At 39.5% G+C, this 12,546-nt stretch overlaps 1 protein-coding gene across 1 annotated transcript in view; it reads right to left on the bottom strand.

Annotated features, from left to right (window-relative positions):
• The window catches only part of GPC6 (glypican 6), a gene marked incomplete at its 5' end in the record, with an annotated part of 524,950 nt that overhangs the window by 310,771 nt on the left and 201,633 nt on the right, over positions 1-12,546 (bottom strand). The window lies entirely within an intron of this gene.

Here is a 12,546-nt window from a genome sequence, read left to right as displayed (position 1 = left end):
TCTCACTTCTGTGACTGGCAAGATCATAGAGCATATCCTCCTGGAAACTATGCTAAAGCACATGGAAAACAGAGAGGTGATTTGTGACAGCCAACATGGCTTCACTAAGGGTAAATCATGCCTGACAAATTTGGTGGCCTTCTAGACCAGTGTTACAGCATTGGTGGATAAGAGAGACTGATGTCATCTACCTGGACTTGTGCAAAGCATTTGACACTGTCCCACACAACAGCCTTGCCTCTAAAATGGATTTCATGGGTGGACCACTCGGTGGATAAGGAATTGGCTGGACATTTGCACTCAAAGTGTTGTGGTCAACAGAGACCAGGTTGGACAGGGCTCTGAGCAACCTTATCTAGTTAATGGTGTCCCTGCTCACTGCAGAGGGGTTGGACTAGATGACCTCTAAAGGTCCCTTCCAACCCAAATACATTCTATAACAGCTCAATGTCCAGGTGGAGACCAGAGACAAGTGGCACCCCTCAGGGATCCGTACTGGGATGAGTATTATTTAACATCTTTGTTGGGAACATGGACAGTGGGATTGAGTGCACCATCAGCAAATTTCTGGATGACACCAAACTGAGTGGTGTCTAGAGGGAAGAGATGCCATCCAGAGGGACCTTGACAGGCTAGATAGGTGGGCCCATGTGAAACTCATGAAGTTCAACAAGGCCAAGTAGTAAGGTCTGCACCTGGGTCAGGGCAAACCCAAACATGGATACAGGCTGGGAAATGAGTGGATTGAGAGCAGCCCTGCAGAGAAGGACTTGGGGGTATTGGTGGATGATAAACTGAATATGAGCCAGCAATGTGTGCTTGCAGCCCCAAAAGCCACCCATATCCTGGGTTGGATCAAAAGAAGTGTGGCCAGTAGGTTAAGGGAGGTGATTCTCTCCCTCTACTCTGGTCTGGTGAGAACCCACCTGGAGTATTGCATCCAGCTCTGGGGCCCCCAGCATAAGAAAGACATAGACCTGCTCGAGCTGTTCCAGAGGAGGGCCACAAAGATGGTCAGGGTGCTGGAGTACCTCCTCTATGAGGACAGGCTGAGAGAGTTGGAATTGTTTAGCTTAGAGAAGAGAAGGCTCTGGGCAGAACTTATAGCAGCCTTCCATTACTTAAAGGGGGCCTACAGGAAAGATGGGGAGGAACTCTTATGAGGGAGTATAGTGATAGGACAAGGGGTAATGGTTTTAAACCAAGAGAGGGTGGATTTAGAATAGATACTAGGAAGAAATTATTTACTGTGAGTGTGGTGAGGCACAGGAACAGGTTTCCCAGAGAAGTTGTGGGTGACCTATCCCTGGAAGTGTTGAAGGCCAGGTTGGATGGGGCTTTGAGCAACTGGGGGTAGTGGAAGGTGCCCCCATGCCCATGGAAGGGGGGGTTGACTAGATGATCTTTAAGGTTCCTTCCAATCCAAACCATTCTATGATTCTATGAATCTATGACATCGAGGTTACCTTTGCACTATGGGAGCTCCCATACTGAAATTGTCATGACTGACCATGAACCCAGGGAGGGAAGATCTGGCTGTGCACTGCTCTCCCTCTCCCTTTCTGCTACCCCCCCACCATTCCTCTTCACAGAAAGAGACAGAGAGTGCTAGAGCAAGATTTCACTGCATGCTTTAACTGGTGACCAATCCTGATGACCACTCACTGTGTCCCAGGTACCATGGCAGGTGAGTTTATCTGCCCATTTAGTATAAATCTAGCCTTATAAATTAACCAATGAGCTCAAGATCCAAAGACATGCTCTACCATTCCCAGGGTCAGAACCCTAATATGTGAAAGTCAGCTTTCTAACAGGAGGAAGAATGGCACAGTCACAAGTGGGTAAAACCAAATAAGAAACTTTAATGAGATCCTGTAAGAGCCACTCTTTGGCTCCATCATTTGCTTAGGTGGAGAAAGACAGACATTCAATTTGTACTTGTATTCCTAAATAAGTATGTCCTGCTTTTCAAAAATGCTGAATCCTGCCAGCTACTGTGATCATTAGAGGTGATTTTTCAATTCCTCTGAAAACCAAGTCATATTTACTTTGTCTTATAAGACTGATTTTATTTTCCTCCTAACTTTAGACACCAAAGTTGGAAGAGTCGTGCCTTACCTGTTATTTGTAGTTTTGTTATATTATTTTTACAGGTATTTTCTTACTTTCCTAACCTTAATGTACATCTGTTTTTGAAGCTATAATTCACTGATACAGAATATGAAATATAAATTGTTTAATTTAGAAAAAAATTAATAGGAGAAAATTCTTATTTTAATGGACTGTGATAATTTTACATAAACAGCTAATTAGAAGATCAAAGTATGAATTATTTTCATTTAGATGTCTAGATATACATATACATGTTTAACATATCTTATAATCTGTAGGTAACAAGAAATTAATAGTTTATTTTTGTGAGGATATTTTCAGTGCCTTCTAATATTAATATTTCAGTAGTTATGTTAATAAAATATACAAAGCAGACTTTCAAATCTAAATATCAACTCCAAATAGAGTGCAGACTATTTTTTGTTTCCTTACACTTTATAGAACAGAGAAACATGTTTGTTTTCATACTTAAGTGACTTAGAAAATTTGAAGAGTGGCTAATACTCGTAATTTCTAGCAAGTTAGGTTTTGATTTGTTTGGAAATGTTAAGAAATTACTGGTTTGGCTTCTAGTTTTATATCACAGAATCACAGAATGGTTTGGGTTGGAAAGGACCTTTGGATGTCACCTAGTCCAACCCCCCCGCAATGAGCAGGGACATCTTTAACTGGATCCGGTTGCTCAGAGCCCCATCCAACCTGACCTTGAATGTTCCCAGGGATGGGGCATCTACAGCCTCTCCGGACAACCTGTTCCAGTATTTCACCACCCTCATAGTAAAAAATTTCTTCATTTTATCTAGTCTAAATCTATCCTCTTTTAGTTTAAAACCATTACGCATTGTCCTATCACAACATGCCCTACTAAAGATTCTGTTTCCAGCCCTCTGATAATTTATCTGAATAGTTCCTATCATTATTTCATTGTGTATCTATTATTGCTTACTAGAAGGTTTGTTTAACAGAGTCATGATGACCATGATGTATTTCCCATTCTGCAGATAATGTTTCATGTCCTGCCATCCCTGTTCAGGCAATCTGTTTTGCAAGTAGCACTAATAATTTAGCTAAGAGTGGTAGAATTTTACTATAAAAATGTACTGTTCTTCATCAAAAAGACAGAATAAAAAAAAAAAAAAAAGAAGACAAGAAGACTCAATTTGCCCCTGATTTTCTTTCCTTCTAAAAGTGGGATTTTGACCTGCATGAGGGTAGTGGACAAAGACATTACCTAACAATCAGGCTGTCCCATTGACCTTCAAGTGGAGGAAAGAAAGCATGTTATAACTTCAAGTGCAACCCACTCACTAGCTTAATAGAGAAAGAGGCTATATACAGCAGCTCCCCAGGACACATGATTTCCTCCCACTACTTTAATCGAGATAAAGTGGGACAAACAATGTTAACTGCCACCTACAGTAGAAATACATGTTTCGTAGGAGGAAGGAATAACAGGATGGCAATACTACGTTACTTGCCTTTTCTTGCAGTGAAGAAAGGCAGAAAATGATAAAGTGAGACCAAAAGTGTTTCACACTGACATTGTAAAATAGTTTTATCTTGAAGTTCAGAAAAATTATCTTCACGATTTTTCTGACTGAAATGCGGTAGCTCCCATTTTGTTAACCTTAAAAAAGCACTAGAAAGAAACCTGTAAATAGCACAGTGGTTTTCAACACAGGACAACTATGAAGAATAGCCCCTCTCAAAACACTTGTACAAAATTATCAGTGAGGACAGTAGGAATAGTTTTCTGGAAAGAGAATTGCCAATTGATCAAATTACATTCAAAGAAGCAAAGTCCACAGTATATCTATGGCTAACAGCAATCACTTCCGATTTCTTTACCAACACCTTGCCAATCTATACAGCATGAGGAGAATGCTTCTGGAGCACTGAAAATTGATAGTGATTTGAACTCTGAAGTGATTTCTGGTGTCTAAAGCTAAGCAGAATCCAGCACTTGACAGTAAGGTAATTCTTGAGAAGTCCATAAAAAAGGAATTAAAAGAGTCTAAGTTCTCAAAATGTGTGTAGACAATAGGAAAAGAATAACATTCATAGCTTGCAAAGTGAATGGGGAAACCTTGATTTAAGGATGATGCTGATGGTATAGACAGTGGAAGAACAGAAATCAACAAATCTGTTACTGACTTTAGGATGTCCTACTTGTCACACAGGCTACACTGATATTTGTTTGCATAAATGCAACAATGCATTTGGATAGATGCAACAATGATCAAATGGAAAGAAATTGATGGGATAAAGTGCATAAAACCTTAATTAAAGAGGTATGGTATCATAGCAGAAAGGAACCAGAAGGGTGGGCAAGGAATATAAAATAATTCCAGAGTCAAAGGACATTATGTTGGAAAAATAACTCTTGTAAGACAGCTTATTCACAGTGTGAAAGCTACTTTCCAAAATACCCTTCAGCTGCAAATAGAGGGTTTGCTGTCAAGGTCGAGAGAGAATACAGTCGCAGAAAAAATAACAGATGAACAAAACTGGTAAAAGAGTAGATCTGGAGATAAGGCTGGAGGTGTAGTTGATGAAATGGGTAAGGGAAAGGATTTAGTATCTGACAAAACTCACATAAGAGGAAGAAAAAATGTGAAGGGGGGTAACAAAAAAAAAATGTTGGGAGAAAAGTCCTGGTGGAGAGCTAAAGACCGACTGTTGCAGTGTTACAATACAGAAAATTATTCATATATATGTGTATAGTTTTATATTTGCCACATCTACAGTGGCCCACAGCTTGGGTTTAAATCCTAATTTGTTAAGCATGAACACCGTTTGATTGCAAAACTCCTAAGCATCTATTTTGAAATCTCTGGAGTGATCAAGGCAAGCCTGCCATCCATGTCGAGCTCTGACGCTCATGGTGGGCGGAAAGTCTCAGCTCTCATCTGTCCTTTCCCAGCAGAGAAGAGGATGTGACTACAGGAGTGCTTTCCATCCTTTCTGCCCATGCAAGAGGATTTCTAATTGCCTCTTCTCTAATTCAGACCATTGCTGAAACAGAAAGGCCTTCCAGGCACAAAGCAGAGGAAAGGACTGAGTGTTGTCAGGCTCCTGTCCCAGCTGGGAACTAATTTTACAGCATCCAGGCTGACACCCAAGGCCTGTTGTGCAAAGGCCTCATTCCCATACTGCTCCTGAAGACAAACCAGCGACCTTGGTCATCAAGAACAAGAGCTAAACCCAAATGCTTAAATGAAGCCAGAAAACTACGCAGGTCTGAGCTGAAAAGTGACAGTTACTAATGGTTGCCACAACCCGGAGAACCTGCTGCCACCCGCCTCCCTGCTGACTTTGGATGCATTTCCACCTGGTAGGGCCACAGCCCACAGCTGAACCTTTGCTCAAAATCAGGATGTAAACAGAGCCACCTATTAGGATAACGAGACAAAATCAGTGCTCCAGTCCAGAGACAGTTTGGGAGTGAAGGGTTCCAACCCTATATAAGAAGTTCAGCCTGCACCTTGGTTAAGGAACAGTGCAATCACATCTTGCAATATTAAAGGTTATCTAGTACTGCTTCCTTTTCCTGCAGCAGACAAGATGACAGCAAATTGTAATTTTGCCTTTTAAGGTGCTAATGTTGAACATGAGCCTCCACAATTATGGATGTTTCTGAAATTTCATTATCTGATTACTGAAACATAGGTACTTACTTGCTTTTTTCTCCTTATGTTGTTTTTCTTTGGATTACTTAACAAAGGCCCTGTAAGGAACAGCTGAATTTTTACTTTGCTGTTATTTAATGACATTTCAAACATTTGGCTTTTAAATGCATTGAAGAGTCACTGTTATGAAGCCAACTGTATATTTTTCAACAATTTCAACCTTTTATTCCCTTTTATAATGAACAGCAGAGGACTGAAAATGCTGTTTTGTGTTTCACCTAGAGCATTCACAAAAGCTTTACAGAAGCCTGCACACAAGTGATTATTGAGTATTTCCAAATATATGATAATTCAGGGTCTACAGTCTCCCACAGAGCCTTGTCTCTGTCTTGCTCTTGCTTTCAACACAAAAAAAAATCCTGCTGCTTCTCAGCAAACAACCCAAATCCAATCATTTCTTATTATGATATACCTTTTGTGCTAAAAGTGATAAGCAAAGACTGAAAGTTTTACAGGCTTCCCACTCAGAGGCAAATGCAACAAGATGTTCAACATGATACAAGATCACACATTACCGTATGGATTACATTGCTTTAATATTCAGATGTCTTTGCAAATACCATTTACATAAGTAATTTTAATATCCTCTGCAAGGTTTTTAATAACGAACGCCTCATTCAAATCTCCTATATCGTTGTGGTGCTGAAATAAGTGACCTGATTTTTTGAAGTACCAAGGATGACGTCATTTATTTAAATGTTTGTAAGGACTTTTGGGCATACATTTAGGTCGATGTTTGTTTAAACCTTAGTGTCATAAATGATATTCAAATTATTTACGTAATCTGACATTCATAAATAACAAATTATTCCTCTGACTCAAATATCTATGTTTGACCAGTCACCAATGCCACATGCATATTTAAAATATCTTTTAAACTAATCTGCACTTCATGGAGACATTTTTCTAGCCTATTTCAGTCCCTAATCGTTTTGCCTTTTTACATCCAACATGCAGTTTGTGTACCTAACATTGCAAGAACTGACTCACTGAACAAGAAATATGTGTACCTCACTAGATAATACTGGGTTTTTTATAGTAGCAAGGTGATTTTTTCGAAAGAGAGGTTATTAACTAGTCCTCTTGAAGGGTGGGAGGAATTTGAATAAAGACATTTCCCATTTGACTAAACTGTTGAAAAGATTTAGCTCAACTGAAGGAGAAGTGGTTCTATCTTTTCATTCAAGCAAAGGTCATATCAAAGTCAAAAAGGGTTTATTTTTCTAATGCTTTCTTTGTGAATACAGAGGCATACCTCATATGCCTCACATTCTGGATGGTACACTTTCCTAAACCCTGTTTCCAAACTTGCATATGCTTTGAAACTCCCAACAGTTTATCCTGTGGCATTAATCTAGGTTATACTCTGCGGTACAGCTCTGCAGCTCCTGCTTGGTAAACAGGAAGGCCCTACATCTTATCAACAGGCTTACCCCGGAGACGAGGTCCTGGAGGTCATGCCCTCCATGATCTGAAGATCTATTTTACATTATGAAATTAAAAGCAGCAGGAAGGGATTTTCTCTTTTATGGGCCCTGGACACAGCTGATAAAATCCACTTAGCCTGGATGGGAAACAATCTCCCTGAATTAGAAACAATATGAGGCATAGGCTTTGCTTTGCAGAGAAGTGGTTTGCCCTGGTACAGTTATGCGGACAAAGCAAGATGGAGATTTGTCCCTTTGCATGCAGTTTGTGAAAGGAAAATCTGCATCTGTACAGCAGCCAGCACATGGGGTTCTGTACTCTAGGACTGAGGGCTTATATATATGATAAAATTACATATTATTATTATCAGCACTAATAATAATATCAGGCAGCCCACATAGGTCACATACCTTCTACTAAATTACAGACCATTCAATTATTCTGTGAGGGTCTTTCAGTTCCCTTGAGCATAGGATCAAAATACTACAAAAATGACCTCAAGACAAGTCTCCCTCACTGAACCTGTTCTGTGCTGTCTTATCTGGGTGCCCAAAGTGCAGCCATAATATTTAGTAAATGAGTGTGATCAGGCTAAATTTTCACATAAGCTTATTAAAACAGTTCTTTGCAGTTCTTTCGCTTTTTACTGATAGCATCTTAAGCCCAGAAAGGGCCACTGCAGTCATCTGGTTCAAAGATTAGCAAAACACAACCAATAAGTCTTCTTGGAATGAATTACTACTTCAAGTCAAATAACTAGGTTAAAAACACAGCAGAGCTTTTTGAAAAAGCTATTTCAAAAAATATCCAATTTAATATTCAAAATTTCAAGTGCTAGGGAGGCCATCATAACCTTTGAATAGCTGTTTCTATGGATAATTACCCTTGCAATTAAAAATGTGTTTACTGAATAGAGCCTGAATTTGCCTAGTTTCAGCTTCCAGTCAGAGTATCCTCATGTATCTTAGTCAATTAAAAGCAAGCCTCTTCAATCATCAAACTGCTGTTCCACGCATATGCTTGTAAAAGCCATGATTAAATCACCTTTTCCACTGTTTTTTTCTTAAAGAAATAGAATTAACTCCTTCAGGCTCTTCCTACAGGGTATATTTTAAATACTTCTAAATGTTATCATGACATTCCTCTGAGTCTTCATCACTGTTTTAATATCTTTCTTGGAGTGTTGATATGTGGACACCAGAAGCACATTTCCAATTCAAAATAGGCTGTGGCCAAATCTTGCTCAGACTGAACTAAATACAACCCAGATACACCCAGTTGAATCTGAGCAATTTTATCCTTTCATTTTATGATCAATTCATGTTTGTCAATACCCAATACTTTTTCATCCAGTGCAGCCTTTTCGAGTCAGGAATTGTAGAATCACAGAATCATTTAGGTTGGAAAAGACCTTTAAGATCATCAAGTCCAACCATTAATCTAACACTGCCATCCCACCACTAAACAATGTCCCCAAGCACCACACCTACACATCTTTTAAATACCTCCAGGGATGGGGACTCAACTACTTCCCTGGGAAGCCCATTCCAATGCTTGATAATCCTTCCAGTTAAAAAAGCTTTCCTAATGTCCAATCTAAACCTCTCCTGGTGCAACTTGAGGCCATTTCCTCTCATCCTATCACTTGTTACTTGGGAGAAGAGATCAACACCCACCTGGCTACAGCCTCCTCCAGGTAGTTGTAGAGGGCGATAAGGTCTCCCCTCATCCTCCTTTTCTATAGGCTAAAAAACCCCAGTTCCCTTAGCCATTCCTTATAAGACTTGTGATCTACATCCTTCACCAGCTTCGTTGTCTTTATTTGGACCCGCTCCAGCACCTCAATGCCTTTCTTGTAGTGAGGGGTCAAAATCTGAATACAGTATTCAAGGTGTGGCCTCACCAGTGCCAAGTACAGGGGGAAAAATCACTGGCTGCACTATTTCACATACAAGCCAGGATGCTGTTGGCCTTCTTGGCCACCTGGGCAGACTGCCAGCTCATATTCAGATGGCTGTCGATCAACACCCCCAGATCCTTTTCCGCCTGTAGTGTTGCATGGGGTTGTTATGACCCAAGTGCAGGACCCAGCACTTAGCCATAAAATACTTATTGCTACACTTTACGTATATTTTAAAAGAGTCCCTATGCTCCTTCTTTCTTTTTCCCTGTATTTTACAGATAACCATTGGAAAAGCCATGTTTTCAGTGCTGTACCTGTGGTGTCATGTTTCCTGTTGTACAAAGATCTGACTCTCTTCTTCCAAGGCCACTAGCCCTATTTTTACAGATAGCACAGTTCATAATTAATCAATAATAATTCAATGTTTTTAGCTTGGGCTGATGTAGGAGAAACAAAACAAAGAAGAACAAGCCAGAAAGGAAAAATCAGTAGAAACAAGCTTTATTCTAAGATCCTCCCTCTCTAACCATCAAGCTGCTGGTTCTCAAAACACCTCAGCCTAGTGCACATGCTACCGAAATGCTCTGAAAAAAAAAAAAAATTCTCTGAGACTGTTATATGTAAACATGCAAATGCTTTCAAAATAAGGAGAAAGAGAACTTCCCAAAACTATCAGGTCAGCTCACAAATCCTAGTGCAACAATGTAGATCAGAAGTCTAGGCATGTGCGGACTCTAGGTAGCCTGAAGTAAGATTTACATATTCTGGAAAAAAATTACCTCAGTCTCAAGCTAGTAATTTAGAGCAATTTCTGAGGTGTCTGCTTTCTATTAAACATTAAACCAAGATTTTGAAAAGTAATTGGGGGATCCATATGCCCAGACAATGAACATTTCAGAGTCCAAATCTTTACAAACTGCTGAGTAGTTTCAGAATTCAGGGAACCCCACTTCTGAGGTGTCTCAGACTGAACTGCCCAAATTTCTAGCTGTTTTTAAAACTCTTAGCCTTAATGGCATCTATATAATATGCAAAAGTGAATCTTAATTTAGTAACTGAAATGAAAGAGTAACAACTTGCATTAGAGAGATTCAGGCTTCTCTCAAAAAATAAAATAACTTCATTTTAGGAGAACATCAATCTACATAATTCAATCATCTTTTTTTCAATCACTTTATTGTAAGTATCATATTAGTCCCAATTCTAGAGCATATTAGTCTCAAAAAGAACCACTGTTTGTATTTAAAATAGGAAAGTTTTAGCCTTAGCAATCTTTTTTTCTTTTTCTTCTAAAAAACCTTAAGTTAAATAAATTTTATCTTTAATACCTACTAATGCTGCCATAAGAATGAGCATGACAGCACTCTCTGGGCAGTAATTATTTAACATGAATTCTGATAAGGATGTCATCTTGTACTGGTGTGCTATAAGCCATGAATCACTGGTTGTATAAAAAATACATATTCTTTCTGTATGTTTTCTGCTGAATAGTACCTAAACACTCCAAAACCAGTGTGTGAAAAAATTAACATAACTTATTCACTTTAAAAAGAGAAAAAGACATTTTTGCAAATTCAATATTCATGTTACACTTTTTTTGTGGAGCTCATGTCCCTGATTTAGAAAAGTATTTAAGTGACGTTCTTAGGTTTGAATTAGCACCTCACATTTAAAGCTGAGTATTTTTTTAGATCTTTTGTTGAGTCAGAACTAGTGTACAGTCACTGTATTGAGGTATGTTACAAAGAATAACAGAACAGCAAATACAAAAAACATGGAGTGCTCATTGGATAGGGCAACAAAAGATGCTTTTGAATTTCATATTCAGAGAAAAAGTTTATTAAGAGATTTTTCTGTTTCATTTAAGCTATCAGAAGGTCTCAGGCATCCACCTGAGATTCTTAACACTGTTTTGCACTCATTGTCATGCCTTTCTGTGTGTAATATATTGGTTCCTCCTATGAATCATAACATCATCAAGATCTCTTGTATACAAGTCCAATTTGCCAGGGGAAAAAAAAAAAAAAACCTTATAAAAAGAAATTTACATAGCCACTGCATACAAATAAGATTAGTGTACAGTTAACAAGAACTGCATTCAAGAGGAGTCAACAGCATTTGCAAGATGTTTCACAGCCAGCATATGAAGTAATTCTGAGATGCAGCTGCATCTGGGTCATTTTATAGCTTCTTTGTTCTTAACAGGATGCTCACTCATATTACTATTTTATGTGCAGTTAGTCAGCCATAGAGGTCTTGCAAGCTCATGGTAACAGCATTCCCATCTACGCGGTGGATCAAGATATGTATGGAAAATCTCATCTCTCTCTTTAAAAGATAAATAAATTGACATCTGTAATTGTCTCTGTGCAAGGATAGTGTGGAAAATGCCATAAAGCCAAACTCTAATTCGCTTTCAAATGTTGCCAGAATTATTCACAGGCAAGACATTTCTCTTGGAGGAGCGGCTCAGCGTCCCAGACAGCCATGGATTTATCACAATGGGAGCAGAGAAAGCTTAACCTTCCCATTAGTATGTGGAATAGGTATCTGCACACAATATCACTCCCACATCATCTCGGGTGCATGGCCCCCTCCCTGCGATTATCAACATCTCCACTCCCTGAAATAAAGACCTGGAAAACCTGGCAAACAGAGAATGCTAATTCTCATAGTGAGTTCACCTTGTCAGCTGAGTAATATGGGCTGCCTTTAGAAACCAGAAGGGCATAAACTTGGATACCTCCACCTACGGACGTTCCAGTTATTATTGAAAAATGCCAGTTCTGTGTTTTTTAAGGCTGAATTCTCATAACCTTACAATGGGCTGTGAGCAAAGTGCTGACAGCGTATTCTTTCCCTTTTGTAAGTTTGTCACTTGCTGGAACGCCCAAAGATTTCATACTGTTTGCACTGTGTTTGCGAGAAACCTGCAGCTGGAGAGACTGCGCTCCAGAGACCCTCAGAGCGGCTGGACGGGAGCAGTGTTTCGAATACATCCTTCCACGTGGGGTTCTTGTGTACTTTCCCACCCCGCTGTGAGTTTTCTCAGCCCCGTTGTCATCCAGCTTATTATGTATTGCTCCTCTGCTGGCAATTACAACACAGAGCCCAGCCGAAACTTGACACGATGATCATGATAACACACTTTCCCAAGAAAGGAGGGAGAGGTGCTGAAAACTGGCACATAACATTCCCCTTTTTTTCCCAGGATGCAAGCTTACTCATTACTGTTAGAAAAATGAAATTTAGTTTGTGCCTGAATGTGGAGGGTACTGTTCACTCTACATAGTGACAGAGGCATGCAAATATAAGCTAATCTGTGCCACTTCACCTTGAAGCCAGGGTTCCATCCCCTTTCCCTTTGTCTTACCCAGGTATCTGGGGCTGACTGGCTAAAAGCACCTGGGAAAA

The sequence above is a fragment of the Egretta garzetta genome, unplaced genomic scaffold (assembly GCF_000687185.1).
Source record: "Egretta garzetta isolate BGI_Z169 unplaced genomic scaffold, ASM68718v1 scaffold442, whole genome shotgun sequence".
Taxonomy (NCBI): domain Eukaryota; kingdom Metazoa; phylum Chordata; class Aves; order Pelecaniformes; family Ardeidae; genus Egretta; species Egretta garzetta.
The sequence above is the reverse complement of the archived record's forward strand: the minus strand, read 5'-3'. Positions and strand labels throughout refer to the sequence as shown.